At 34.8% G+C, this 15,732-nt stretch overlaps 1 pseudogene; it reads right to left on the bottom strand.

Moving 5' to 3' along the window:
- Positions 1-12,355: 12,355 nt before the first annotated feature.
- On the bottom strand, positions 12,356-13,878 carry LOC109075017 (annotated as a pseudogene).
- Positions 13,879-15,732: the final 1,854 nt, after the last annotated feature.

Raw genomic sequence — 15,732 nt, 5'->3', positions numbered from 1 at the left:
AGCTTGACACGCCATATTCTTAATTTTGTACCTACAGACCGGATATAAATCATTGAACTTCCTCAGGGAATCAAATACTGTCTGCTCACTTTCATTGATCTTGGTGGTAATGTTAAAATATTGTAACAAAAGTTACATTATTATCATTATTATCATTATTATTATTATTATTATTATTATTATTATTATTATTTTACTTTGGGAAGCAGCAATTAAAATGCTGTTTCCTTTAAAATATGTCTTTTTGCCTGAGGTAGTATATGTATTTCTTTACAAACAAACTTGGTTTCCTCATAACTGCAATTGAACACCAAGATGCAACACAACAAAACATAACAAAACAAAAAAGTAACAGTGTAATACAATTTTTCAGATTCAAATTCAAATTCATGAATATTAAAATTTTTAGATTCCACTTTATGGGGAAATATATTGCTTATGGTTTTGCATATTGTAATTTCTGCACAGCCAAAACAAAAACAAAAAACTATATATATATATATATATATATATATATATATATATATATATTTCTAGTTTTAAAATTAGAAAATCTTGAAACAGGATACTTGAATTTAAAATTTAAGTGTCTTAAGTTGCTTCTCAAGACAATTTACGAACATTTATTAAAATGTTAAAAATCTGATTAGATAATGCTTGGACTAGGCTTGACTTCTAGCATTAATGTTTTACTGTTGATTTTTGAGAGTTTACAAATAAACACACACACACACACACACACACACACACACACACACACACACACACACACACACACACACACACACACACACACACATTCCAAACAGATGATCAACTGTTCCGTCATTCCAATGAAAGTCATATTTTTTCGCTTTATCAGCTCAAATTCCTGTAAATGTGTGATCCACCTGGTGCTGTCCGAACCTCATGAAACGGTATTGAAAACACACTGACAGTTAATATTCAGACATCTGAAGTTTAAAGACCTGATTTAGATCTTTTCTTTGACACCACAGATTCACAGAAGAGATCTGTGGTCTGTTGGTCTCGCTATGATCTAATGAAATGCTTCTTTTCAGGCTGAGTCAACGTTTTCCCTAACAGAGATACCATAAATTCCTGTGTTTGGCTCCCCTCCCTTTCATAAAAGCAATTTTAGTCTTCTTCATTTTAGTAGTCCTTTCTTCCCTGTTTTATCAAAAAGTTGTCTTCCTTCAATCTATGATCCAAGAACATTGATTTGAGAGGTGTGGAGAAGGATAGTAATGTTTGCACCCCTTGCCACTACTTATGTGGTTGTATCAGCTCTAGACGGTTCAACCTGTGGACCTCTATAGACTCTTCACAAACACCATGAATGCGTATTGCACATACAAATGTCAATAGCTTGCTCAAAAAGTAAGCTCCAATCTGATTGGCTAGCTGTAAGTTCATTACATCAATTCTGAACTTTCACAAGGACAGCAATTCCCGATGATTTTTACAAGATGTGGCAACTACCAACAAGAAAAGTGTGAAGTGACATACAGCCAAGTATGGTGACCCATTTAACCCATTTAATGCGGAACAGAAGTGTGCAGTGTGTGTGCTTGCCGCACATCTACATTACAAATAATGAACCTGAGCGCGCCAAAGGTTGTGAACGGCTTTGTCATGTGTGAGGCTCTGTTTTTATGATGAGAGGAGATGCATATATAAAGTTGATAAGCAGTTAAATGTGTTGGTTTACACACAAAGAAATGTGTAAGCTTTTAATAAGTCCAAGAATACAATGATTAATTTACTTAACATTAAATTTGTTTTACATAACTTTTTGTGCTGTTTTCCATCAGTTTGGACTTGAATAAAGAGAGAAAACTTGCACTTAACTTTTTCACAGGCATTTCGTTTTCATAGTTAGAAATATATTGTGATGTATAGTTATAGGATTGTCTAGCAATATATAGATTATCGCAGAATCGCTGTATTCGTGATAGTGAGCCATGTATCGTGATTCGTATATTTAACCTGCGACCCCCCCCCCCCCCAATAAAACAACTTGGTTCCACACCAAAAGCTAAAGAGTGAAAGTCACCTTAGTAGCAAGTAAGCAAGATATCTTTGCTCTTAGGGTTATATCCTGTTTAACATGCACCTAAAGCAGGGGTGTCCAAACTCAGTCCTGGATGGCCACTGTCCTGCAGAGCATAGCTCCAACTTGCCCCCAATGCACCTGCCTGGAAGTTTCCAGTTTGCCTAGTAAGACATTGATTAGCTGGTTCAGGTGTGTTTAACTGAGATTATAGCTTAACTCTGCAGGAGAGTGGCCCTCCATGAACAGGACTGGACACCCCTGACCTAAAGTCACAAAATGCCAAATTTACATCTCAGTCAAGCAAACCCGTGGATAATTCTTGTCCAGAATAAAGTGGACTAGACTTCAGACAAAGTAAAACAACTAATGTGGGTGGAAACATGAAGCAAACGAAAAGCCCCGCAGAAAGATGCACAGAGATTTATAGAAAGCAGCAACCTCTTCCATTTCCAGTAGAGTCCTCATACAGGCTCTGGTTGGAACAAACCCCTTTAGTTAAGAAAACCCTTTATTAACCTTATCCATCATGATACCCTTGCAATAATATCTTAGGGTTTACTTAACCTAAGGGTTTTTGTTGCAACTGAGCCCTGACCTTTACCGAATATACCCAGAGAGAAAGTTTTGCATGCTGACAAGTGTCGCGCTCTCCCATAATCAGTTGTTGAGTGAATGAGATGGCACATTTCCAGACTACTTTTCTTCTTCAAGCTGAGTTCTTCTCAACGACTTCCAAGAACACTCATCAGGCTAATATTGACCTAGTGCCTGGAAAGAGCAGTGAAATTAGTTTGACAGGAAGTATAGTAAAATAAATTTGCTGATTTACGTTAATATTTAGTTTCAAACTCACTGACCTTCAGAAATGAGATATTTACCATAGTTTAATGTGCATATACTGTATGTATGTGCTCATGTGTGTTTAACAGTTTTATTGCTTGCTTTTAAAAGTATGTGTATGTGTTTTAATCTTTGAATATGGTCACCACATGGGTGCTGGCACCAGAGCTAAGACCTTTTCAGACACTTAGCCAGGAACTAGCAGGAATGAACCCACATCAGAAACAACAGCTGCACGTCCCCACCGGTCTTTTTCTTTTCTTTTTTTTCAGAATTTACCACCAAAGAGGGTCATGAGCATTAAGATAGAAAACATGCAACTACAAATTGAGACCGGAGGAACATGTTCAGAGATTGTTGACGTTATGCAACACTTTTGGCTTTGATGGTGATGTACTGGAGAAATTATGTGTCTTATGCACCTTCTTTGGCTAGTACTTGATTTGCTGCTGCCTTAAAATGAGCTATTTCATGGAAAAGATGCTCTTTCGTTATAAAAAGTGGTTGATGGTCTAAGCAGACATAATCAAACATTCAAAGGATAAAGCTGCCCCTTTCTCGAATGGGTAGGAATGACCCACAACCCTACATAGGATAAGCGGTTTGAAGAATGAATGGATTGATGGGTAAGAATGAGATATCCCAAATATGAGATGAAATGATGATCAAAAGGAGATTTGCAGCATGGCATCCCTCCCTACCACAGCACGCCAAATGATTAATTTGCTCTCCTAAATAAAGTAATAATGAAATGCACTGGAAAGCTTCAGTATTCAGATGAAGCTCTTGTTTTGATGCAAATAAAACATGTTTCTGCAGAAACACACACTCAAAACTACCGAGAGAGAATGGCTGTGTGGGGAGACACATGCGGAGCCACACACCTGGGAAGGCGGGATTAACCCATCTCTGAACTCTCAATGCTGTCTGAACACGCTCTTACAAGCACTCGTGCGAAGGAGCAGGGGAGTAAAATTAAGAAAAGTGTGGATTTAGAGTTGATTTAGAGCTGTAAACGACAGCGCATCGTGCACACTTTAATTTTGAGATTTGTAAGTGGCTAGAAATACATGTTTTGTACATTAGATAGCATAACAACATAAATTAGCAAAAAACTAAACTACATAAAACTGGGGCATTGAGGTTTTTTTTTTACGAATTTACGAGAACTGTGAGTTTTATAATCAGATTACTTTTTTCAAGTAACTAGTAAAGTATCTCATTACTTTTTTAAATTTATTCTAAATATCTGAGTTTTTCAAATAAGTAACGCAAGTTACTTTTTTTTTCTCCATGTATTCATTGACAGCCCTCATGTCACTGTCTTGACAGAAACTGGGAGTGAAGTGCAGAGGCAGTTCCTTTAGCCTGCGGCTTATTAATTTAACTTTTGGTGTGAAAGGACCTTAAGGGTTGCCAAAAATATAACTTTTGGGTTTATTGTTATTAAAAATAAATAAGCAAGCCCAGTGTAGGTGATGAAAAGTAGTGCAAAAGTAACGTCAATAAAAATTTAACTAAGTAATACAGTTACAGTTTATGGAGTAATGCAATACTGTAATGCATTACTTTTAAAATTAACTTTCCCCAACATTGGAGAGTAAGCTTCTTGTTCTCGGCCGGTATAATACAGTAGTTTGGCATTGTTAGCCTTTAGCAAGAGATAATGCTTGAGTTGTTTCTCTACAATTTGTAGAAATTCTTTCAAACAGTGCTGTTGAGAACAAACGTCTGTGACCTTGCTGGACATCAGTGAACTGCAGCCTGTCACAAGTATGTTACGTAACAAAGAGCTCTACACTTAAAACCCCCTCTCACAAAAATCGTTTAAAAAGACACCCTTTGGCACAACAAAAAACAGTCACATCACACACACAAAAAAAAAAAAAACATCTTGTTTATTCAGTACTATTTTAACTGTCCTGTCTTGCCCGCCTTCCCTGTGGTAGAACAGCTTTACAGACACTATGGTGTCCAGTCATGTCCATATGGTGAATATTTGCCTCCCTGCTGAGAACTCCATTTCTGTCCTGACACTTGCTTTGGGAGTTAGGACTTTCTTTAAGCCTTGGCAAACAGCTGAAATGACTCAGATGTTAAACTGGTGTTAACGTTTAATCCCTTCGAGTGGGGGGTCTGTTGGGCTCTTTTGAGGGCAGGTATTACAGGTCAGAAGTCACAGTGTTAAACCTCCCGATTCACAAAATCTCAGACTTGAATAATCTTGCGCTAAAGCTGAACATATGTGGAATTATGAGGCTTCAGAAGCCAGTGGCATTTGGAAGTACATCCATCCATCTGTTTGTCTGTCTATCATTCTGTCAGATTGTCTCTCTATCATTATTTGTCTGTCTAGATATCTGTCTATCATCTTTTTTATCTATTCTCTCTGTCTGTCTTTATTTCTGTCTACTCATCTATCCATCCATCCATCCATCCATCTCTCCCTCTGGCCAACTGTCTCTATATACATTGGAAATGGTTTGTGACTGAGGTTTCTGATATTGGATTGTTGGCATAGTGTAGATATGAGTGTCATATGACCTCGTCGCCAATCAAAGCCCTTTGATTTGACTTTTTCAGCACAAGGGCCCGAGGCGTAGCACAGTGTGTCATAAACAAAACACAAAATCCCCTGGAAGCTCAGCACTGATGACAAAACATGAAAGCTCCATTGTATTTTAAGACAGCACATATTATAACATAAAACACACACCCACATACACAAAACACATATTGTGTTTTAAATGGCCCAAATGTAAAAACACCAACAAAACAATAAGAAAATAAAAAAAAAAGACAGAGAGACTTGATAGCACTGAACTACTAAGAAGGATTAATCAGTTCTCAACAATATGCAGTAAACAAACACGGCGGCAAAGCAGCATCTTCCATATCCATGAGCGCAGAAATGAATGATGCATCGGATGAAAGAGGAAGACAGAATAAGATGACAGGAAGGTGAGAGAGGATGGGTGGGTGAAGAAGTTGTGAGAAAGTTGGACACAGGAACAGAAGGAGAATGATAGATTTCACTTTAGGAGGAAGATATCGGTGTCTGCACAACAAAAGTAGAAGAAAAGGCAGAGAGGTGAAAAAGACATTCTGCCTGGATTATGAAAAGTGCATGCATTATATTATTGTATAATATTACACTCCCATGTTCAGTGTGGCCTTGTTTATATCAGCAAAAAGGAGTTTTCGAAAGTTAGTATATTTTGATGAAAGATTATGAAAACTCCCCCGTCCAATTATTGTTTTTAAACATTTTATGCTATTTATTTACATATACTGTATATATACATTACTATTTTAAATCTATTTTAAAATATAATTATGCAATGTATATCATTTTATCTATGATGTATATTATTAAATATTATATAAAATATATTTTATTGTATAAACATAATAGAAAATAAAATACACATTTGAAAACTCACATTCTGGTGAGTAATTAATGATAAAAAATTATTATTATCATTATTTAGTATTATTTTATATATTATTTTTGTATGATTTCTGATGACAGGTTATAAAAACAAAATCCCCCATCTAATTATTATTTTTTAAATGGGTCATATGGGCCTTGAGTGAACAGAGGCTGGAGGCCTAGAGTGAGCTGCAGTCTAGAGTGAACCGTGACCGGCTTGAGTGAGCAGAGGCGGGCGGCTTGATGTGGATTCTACGAAGGAGCGTACCTTGGTCTTGCAGCAACCACATGTGACGACCCCAGGCTGGACTCCGCTTCATCCACAGTGAAAGCCCATTCTGCGATCCACAGTGCAAAGCTGATGTATTTCCTCAGCAACCAGCACGGATCAGCTCCAGGCATGACGAAGTGGATATCGTCCTCTTTTGGAAGGCCAAACAAAGTAGTATTGCTTTCACAACCAAACACACAGCGTCTATACGACATGGCGGCAGCAGCTACAACAATACTACAACGAGAATAAAAGGTACACCTTCTTTCTTTGCGTGAACATCTGGGCGGTGTTTTCTTTGCGTGAACATCTGGGCGGTGTTATGCAAATCTTCCCACATACTGATGTAGATATGTGTGTAATATAAATGTATATAATCTGTTATATAGTATTAAAAATTATAGAAAATAGAAAATATTTCATTGTATAAAAATAATGTAAAATAAAATATAGTTTTAAAAACTCAGTGAGTAAATAATGCTAATATTTATTTTTTTAATTGTGATCTATTCCTTAAAAATATAAGGTCAACATTAATATCAGGTGTTGCATTATTTTTGTATGTTCAACGGTTGTTGTTGTTTTTTTTTCTAAATAGTAGAAACAATTTTCAATCATGAAATTGTTAGTAAATTTCACAAACAATTACAAAGAAACATCAAGTAACACATTGAATTCAATGTAAACATTTTGAAATACAAAAATTTAAGTAGTATTTTCTAATGAAATGTACTCAACTTTTGTTTCATTTACAATTTCAAAAAGCATCAGCAACCAGAAAAAAAAAAAGTAATAATTTATACAGTATCTTGTTGATTTGGAGATCAACAAGGTACTGTATTCATGGATTGAGTCATTTCTAATACCAGGCCCCATTTGAGTTCATTTGACCAGTGAACCACATCAGTTTTCTCAAGTGACCCGCTGTAGTATGTGTGAGCGAGACAGTAAATGCATAAATACATTCCTCTCTCTCTAGAGGGTTTTACCCCGTTTCTGAGTGCATCTGTTCTGCTACCGTAGACGACTCCATTTATTTCAATCTATTTAGCTGCAGAATTACGAGTCTAAAAGTGGGTGAGCAGACAGAGAAAGACAACGCTTGGAGGAGATAGAAAGAGATTAAAAGTGGAAGGCAAAGAGCAGTAAAAACAAGTATCATACAAAAAGAAAGGAATCACACGCAGGCATGTCACGACGAGTAACAAACTTCCAAATATTTCAGTCACAAAGACTGAAAAGTTGCTTCTCCAGGTGTGTTTTGAAAGCTTAATGGATTCACCCAGAAAACCGGGATAGAGGCGTACGGGAAATAGGGTTTAATAATAGACAAATCCTTCAATATGACCCAAATAGATATTCCTTTTTCTCTCTCAAACACACAGAAACCATTTCCCCTGCTCCTTCATGGCCATTTTGAGTTTCACTTTTAGCAGTTCAAAATAGGATCTTCTCTGGTTCAAGAAAACATACAATTTGCATGCAATTACTCAAACAACTCATTACGGACATAACATCGGCTGCATGTTTACAGTAACAAATGGCATTTTAATAACTTGTTTGTATGGAAAGAGAGTTCAAATAGCAATAAATCCTTCAACTCAACAATGTGATTGTATATATTAACGTGTAGTATATAATTAAATAAAGTGGGGAATAATGAAATATATATTTTTTATATCATAGTAGTTGTTGAGGGAAACTGTATGTTTTTCCATCTGTTTGGCATGTCAAAATTTAACACAGAATAATACAACATAACTGTATATAAATACTTTTATTGTTAATTTAAAATATATTTTTTTTTATATTACTTATGTTTTATTCATTTTAATTTTATTTGTTATTGAATTACATTTAATCATTTTATTTAATTTATTATTTTGTTATTTATTTTATTTGACTCATTTTGTTTATTGCATTACACTAGCAGACATGACTGAAAGTCATACATTTTAATTCTATTTATTTACATTACATTTTAATTTTGTTTATTTTATTTGATCAATTAATCGTGATCTTAATTGCATTACTTTTTATAGATATCTTTTTTTATTTATTATTTTAACATTTTTTATTTTAATTTTTATTATTGCATTTGCAGTCACGAAAGCCACATATTTATTCAGCATTCATTAAAAACCTTAATCAGTGCAAACAAATAATGTCCCATATAAATGTACATAAAATGTCAGGAGATCCCATATTCATTAATTATGGTTTTACTTTAATAGTAGGTACTGGGGGCTATGGTTAACATGGTAAAAAATTAGCAAAATATAGCCTATCATTGTTTATTTTTGTATTTCTCTTTCAGTTGCTGGTAGCAGTCTTGACATGAGTCTTGTTTACGTGTTGTTTACTGATGACATCAGATAGTTTTTCTAAAAACAGAGACGTATATTTCCTTATCTGCATTTCCATAAATAAAATTATGAGTAATCCCTGCCTTAAAACATCAAATATGACCAATTCACTGTAAGTTCATTGGAAAAAAAAAAAATATGCATGCATTGGAACACATTTGACTGTCCAACACTATTCGTTCAATTGGCGCTGAGCGTCCCATTTTTCTGGCCTTACGTAGGGATTTCCAGTGGGTGCACATTAATTATTAAGCTCTATTTATAGGACCCCATTACCTGCTCCAAAAAAAAGCCTGTCATTCCCCAGCAGCATGGGTTTTTAGAAAAGGTGGACGATGAGATGAATTATCTATCATCTTTCCCATCGCCTCGGTGGGTTTCTGGATTATTCAGAGCCAGTCTTTCATCCTGTGATGTACTGTACCTTTCCAGTCTTTACAGAATTTCACACCCAAGGCCATGGGTTCATTTAGATGACGGGTAATTAATGTGGCTGAAATAATGACACACACTTACTGTGATTGTGAAAGAGATGTAAGAGGAAGCAGTACAGATATAGCAGCAGATTTTTAGCTATATTGGTTTTTGGGGTCAATGACAAATGAGGATGTCTGGGATGATAAAAAGGAGAAATTATTTTAAGTCTAGTTCATGATCATCTTGTATTGAGGTTGGTTTCATACATTTGTAAAAAATATTTTTTGTTAAAAGTTCATGTACTGTTATGTATTCATTTTTATTTTTCATATCTTTCAGATTTTTTCCAATAATTAAATGTTTTTATTATTTTTTTTTAGTGTGTTTCGCTGAAATAAGTCACTTATTTCATCAAGGGCTGCATTATATGATCAAAAAATACAGTACAACGCATTACTGGTAATATTGTGAAGTATTATTACGATTAAAAATTAAAAACCATGTTAATATTAAAATTAAGAACATTATTAAAAATAAAATATTATTAAAATTAAAAACCATAATATTCTACCATTTTAAAATAAGTAATACTTTTATTCTGCAATTGTGCATTAAATTGATCGAAAGTGACGGTAAAGACATTAGGACATTTATAACATGTATTAATAACGTTATACAAAACAAATAAACATAAAATAAACAAATAAATATATAAAAATAAAATTTATCAAGGTTTCCACAAAAAAAAAAAAAAAAAAAAATTTTAAGCAGTTCAGTAAAAAAGGGTTTATAAGAACCCATTATTAATAATTGAGCACCAAATTACAGGAAATAATTAAACATTTTTAAAAATATTAAAATAAAAAACAATTATTTTAAATTCTGATTATAACTGTATATATTTAGTATCACTGTTTCCACAAAAATATTAAGCAGTAAAAACTGTTCTATAAAAAATCATTATTAATAATCGAGCGCCAAATTACAGAAATTTACATTTTAAAATATATTCAAATAGAAAAGAGTTCTTTTAAATTGTAATAATACTTTAAAATATTACTGTATGTATTGTATTTTTGACCAAATAAATGCAGCCTTGATAACCATAAGGACTTCTTTCAAAAATATTTTTAAAAATCTTAGTGTTTTGTATATTTCTGTGAATCTTTTGCCTGTTCCTTTTTGTCAAATGACACAGCAGGCCTCTCTACGACTAAAAGTGATTTCTTAAAGCAGCAATGTAGCGTGACAGATCTTGCATGCAAACCTTTTCTTAAAACTTTTAAAAATAAAGCTAATTCTCATCATAAAAACCACAGTACAGCCTGGTAAAAGTACATTTTATTTAAAAAAAACCACACTATGTTGCCATGTGTATATACATCTGTGTTTATCCCCACCCAGCAGGTGTTGTGTGTGTCTACGCCCCATGCAGTCACTCCACCATCAGAGGGATTTTTCCGGCCCACTGTGGCTTATTCTAATTACACAATGGGTGAATTCTCCTATTAATATCCATTTTCAATCTCTCGTGAGGCACTAAAAGGTTATTATCCCGGTCCCGAGAGTGTGCCACGCTACTCAAACGCAAGCACGTGCGGGCATCGGCCAGCCTGGAGCTAAATCAAAGGGATTTGCGCGTCGTCCAGCGCTGTGAAATCATGTAGATCTGACAGCTCAGGGAATTATGGGAGATGGCTGTGTTGTACCCAAACTGCAACTGTAATTACAGGAAAACAGGCTCGCGCCGCCTGTGATAATGCTGAATGCAGACTTTTCTGAAGTGTTTAGGTCAGGTTGCACACCAACAGAATACAAGTTATGTATATTTGAGTATAATTTATTTTGAATATTTTTGGCATCATGTGCATAAACAAGTCTTCATTCACTACATGGTTTCATAATACAACAAACTCTGATTGTAGTTCAAAGTAGCATTTAAGCAAAAGAAATGTATCTGGTCATTATGGGAGCCCAGTTCAGCCATGGAATTCTCGCAATTCTGAGAAAAAAACAAAACAAACAAAAACCTTGGATTGCGAGAAACAAACTCAGACTTTTGTGAGTTTATATCTCACATCAGAATTCTGAGTTCATATCTGTGAGTTCTATCTCGCAAATCTTTTGTTTTTGTTTTTTTTTCAGAGAAAAAAAAATTTGAGAAAAAAAAGCTTTCATAGGTCTCTGGTCAAGGCCTGTAGGGGCAACGAATTTTAAAAATAAAAAACAGAAAGAATAAAAAAAAAGGAAAACAAAACATATGGTTATATGGTTAAATGTGCTGCTAGTTATGCAATAAGAGCATAATAAATGTACAAAATTATCATTTGAATCGTTTAGATTTACATAAAGGTGCATGTGGGCATTCAGTTTAAGAAATGATGTCATAGCCAAAAGTAGTCTTTGTATAGGGTTTCTTCAAAGCACAGGCTAGCGATTATTATTGATATTTATAGAGTTAATTTCAAGCAGCGAACATGGGTCCAGCCCATTTTTTTTTTCTCTCGTATTAATGCATTTTAAAAATTATTGACTAGTTCTATATTTTCTTGCTATTTTAAGTTTTTTTTTAAGCATATTATTTACTATTTCACTTGTATTTTTTTGTGTAATCTTCAGTAACACATTAAAAGTAACTTTCAACAAAAATATTCAATAAGAAACATTCTTAAAGTGTGTAATTTCTGCGCAACAATCAGCACCAAAACCGAATCGCAAAAACAATGACTGTTTTTCAAACAGGTTTCCCCAAAATTGTCTGCCATTAGTTGGACAAACAGAGAGCCCTGCACCCAAACTCATGCCATTGATTGAGGCAAAGTTCCTATGTTGCAAAAAAACAAATGTTTTATTCTCTATTATTTTATTTAACTCTTTATCCTTTATTTTAGTCTTTGTATTTAAGCTATCACCTTTAACAGATCAAGAGTTCATGTAGAGTCAAATATGATTATTTATGCAAAACTATATAAATGTTTTCAGAAACTATGAATGTACATTAACTAAAGATCTGCTGAGCAAAATGATATTAATGAAAGTTACCAAATCCTGCACACCAAGGCAAAACCCGTCATGTCTTTAATGGCAACACTTAGTTTATCCAAAAATGACAATTCTGTCATCATTTCTCCACCTTCACGTAAACCCAAACCTGTACAACATAATTTCTTCTACTATACACAAAAAAAGGAGATATTTTAAAAAATGTCTGTTTCTTTTGTTCATACAATGAAAGTCAGTGGGGTCCAAATGTTCGTTTTGGACCCCATTGACTTTCATTGTATGGACAAATACAGAAAAAAGTAAGTCATAAAGGTTTGAAACAACATTAGGGTGAGTAAATGATGATTAAGTTGTTATTTTTGGGTGAACTATCCCTTTAAATGTCTCTACAAGTCTGCAGTTGTCTATCGTTTCTTCTTCTGTTTAAGAGATTTCCTTCGTTTGACGATCATTTCATATAGTTTGTCCATTCCTTCGTGGAGCCCCTCACCAATGATGGCGCAAGCCGGTTGGACGTGGTACGTAGTGGAAGGACTCAGTTCATGGAGCGCCAGGTGCTTCTCGATCTCGGTGACCGTCAGGGATTTGGGAAGGTCCTGCTTGTTTGCGATCACCAGCAGAGGAGTTCCTTGGTTCTCCGCGAATTTGGTGACTTTATGCAGTTCCGTCTTGGCTTCCTCAAGTCGGTCGACATCGACGGAGTCCACCACGTAAATAATACCGTCCGTGCAGCGGCTGTAGGATTTCCACAAAGGGTCTTAAACTTCTCTTGCCCGCCACACATCCCAGAAGTGACAGCTGATGCCTTTGGCAGTGCCATTGCTGAGTTTGATCTTCTCAGTGTTGAAGCCAATGGTGGGAACGGTGTTGACGAATTCGTTGAACTTTAACCGATACAGTACAGTGGTTTTACCGGCCGAATCCAATCCGAGCATCACAATGTGCAGGGACTGGAATGCTGCAATGTTGGAGAAACCGTTCCCCATCTTATGATGAATGTGTAACAATCAATAAATCACATAGCAACCTCGCCTATCTTTGCCTCTACAAGCATCTGAAGACCAGCTTGAGGCTTTCAGGCTCCCAATTCATTGGTTATATAGCTTCCAAACCTGATGACTTTGAGATTGAAGGAAAAACCAATAGGTTATGATCCTGTAAAATGATCCATGAAACATGCACAGAAGATGCACCTCAACGTGTCAATGGTCCATGCTTATCCATGCAAATGCATAAAAGCATCCTCAATCTCAATTACACATCAACACAGGCAGGTATGCATGGTCGGTCTGGGAAGGGTGTTGGGTTCTCCTCCTGTTTTCAGATGATATGTTGTACTGCAGTCCGCAGACCTCCGTTTATCTCCTCTGTATGATTATGAAGAGCCTGATCAGATTTCTTCCCCACGCAGCATAAATCCGAGACAGTAAGGTCAGGGAGCGAGGCGTTTCCTCAGTGGTGATAAAAACAAGCCGACAGTGAGAGTAAATGGAGGTTTTCCCCGCTGGGCTCTGCCTCACTCTGAAGTGCTGCTGCTGCTGTCTGTGAGTGTGCATGAGGAATACAAATCTGTGTGAACTCCTCCCACACAGAGAAGCAGAAGCACGGAGACGCCAGTTCATAAAGTCACTTCACAACACTGTATGTAAAGCCACTCCATGTATAGCAAAAAAAAAGAAAAAAAAAAAAGAAAAAAGCAAAAAATAATGTACTAAATAAAAACTGCTTACGCGTTTATATATTTAAACGAATATTTGTAACATTTTTATATTTTTATTTTTTTATATATAGAACTAGTATTAGTTTATATATTGTATAATATTACTAAAAATTACTTTATATTAGTTGAGGGTCTGAAGATTGTAATTATGATTTTAAAAACTCAGTTGTGACATGTATTCATTTCAATTAAAATGTGACATTTTTAAATTATTATTATTATGGTGAGACATCTTTGCCCATTAGACTAAACACAATGTTTAAACAAAAAAAGTTTTGTGAGTCTGCTGACACCTAGTGTAAAATATATGTATAACAACCTCTATAAAATAATGTTTATAAAGATATTTTGAAAACTGTAACTACAGTTGTAGTTGTCCGTAGATCATTAAAATCCAGTCATTAAGTAACATGCCTGATGCCTGAGATATTAACAATCATATTGTGTGTGTGTGTGTATATATATATATATATATATATAAACAGAGAGAGAGAGAGAGAGAGAGAGAGAGAAAAACAATGTATTTGTGAATATAAAACTCAAATGTACTACAGTTGCATAATACCTTAATCATTTCAAGTTGTTTATTATTGTTGTTACTGTTGGTAGTCTGTGGGGGGGAAAATCATATAAAATCACACACACACACACACACACACACACACACACACACACATACATACGTACATATATATATATATATATATATATATATATATATGAAACCATGAATAATTACAATATTTGGAAGAATTATTATTATTGTTATTATTATTATTAATGGGGAATTATTACAGAATCAAATTGTTTAGTTGAGATTGTTACCTGCCAAAAGTGTAGTGTTGCTTTACTACCACTAGATGTCAGGATTGCAAAAGTAAAAATAAAATAAAAATAAAAATAAAAATAAAAATAAAAAAGGACTCTTCCAAAAACAAGTGAACATCAATTTATTTCCTTTTTTACCAAAAACATTTGCATCCACATCAATAGGCAGCAGTATAAAATTCAAGACTGTTGTATCAGAGAATCAACAGAAAAAAAATTATTTAGTGCTCACTTTGTGTAAAAAAAAAAGGTAACTTTCAACATAATTACTTATGCTCCACGATATTCATAATTTTAATTTGTTTTGACATTCTGACATTATTTTTAGATGATGGTTTACGAGGTGTCAATTCTAACACTAAGTACCTTACAGCTCCTCTGTCTGAGGAGAACACATGTGTGTGTGTGTGTGTGTGTGTGTGTGTGTGTGTGTGTGTGTGTGTGTGTGTGTGTGTGTGTGTGTGTAAGGATGTCAATACAAAAAGGATTTAGGGAAGAAAACAAAATAGCGAGTTCCTGGCATTCTGACAGTCCTCCAAGTGGAAGGGAAGGGCTCAGGAAGGAGTATGTGGGTCTAACAGAGGAGCTGGAACGGTTTATTGTAGCCGAACAATTCAATCCAGATCAAAGCCCGTTTCACATTCAAATGGGCTTTAAAGAAGAGCAAGACTTCAAAAATTGTGCCTTAGTAATATTCTGCATACATACTTGCTCCTCCAAAATCAAGCATGCTGCCTAACTATACAGCATTTTAAGAGAACAAAGGTTTGAAATAGGAAACCAACAATTGATTTAAAA

Source organism: Cyprinus carpio, chromosome B22 (genome assembly GCF_018340385.1).
Source record: "Cyprinus carpio isolate SPL01 chromosome B22, ASM1834038v1, whole genome shotgun sequence".
Taxonomy (NCBI): domain Eukaryota; kingdom Metazoa; phylum Chordata; class Actinopteri; order Cypriniformes; family Cyprinidae; genus Cyprinus; species Cyprinus carpio.
Note: the sequence above shows the minus strand (reverse complement) of the source record. Positions and strands in the feature narration are given on the sequence as shown.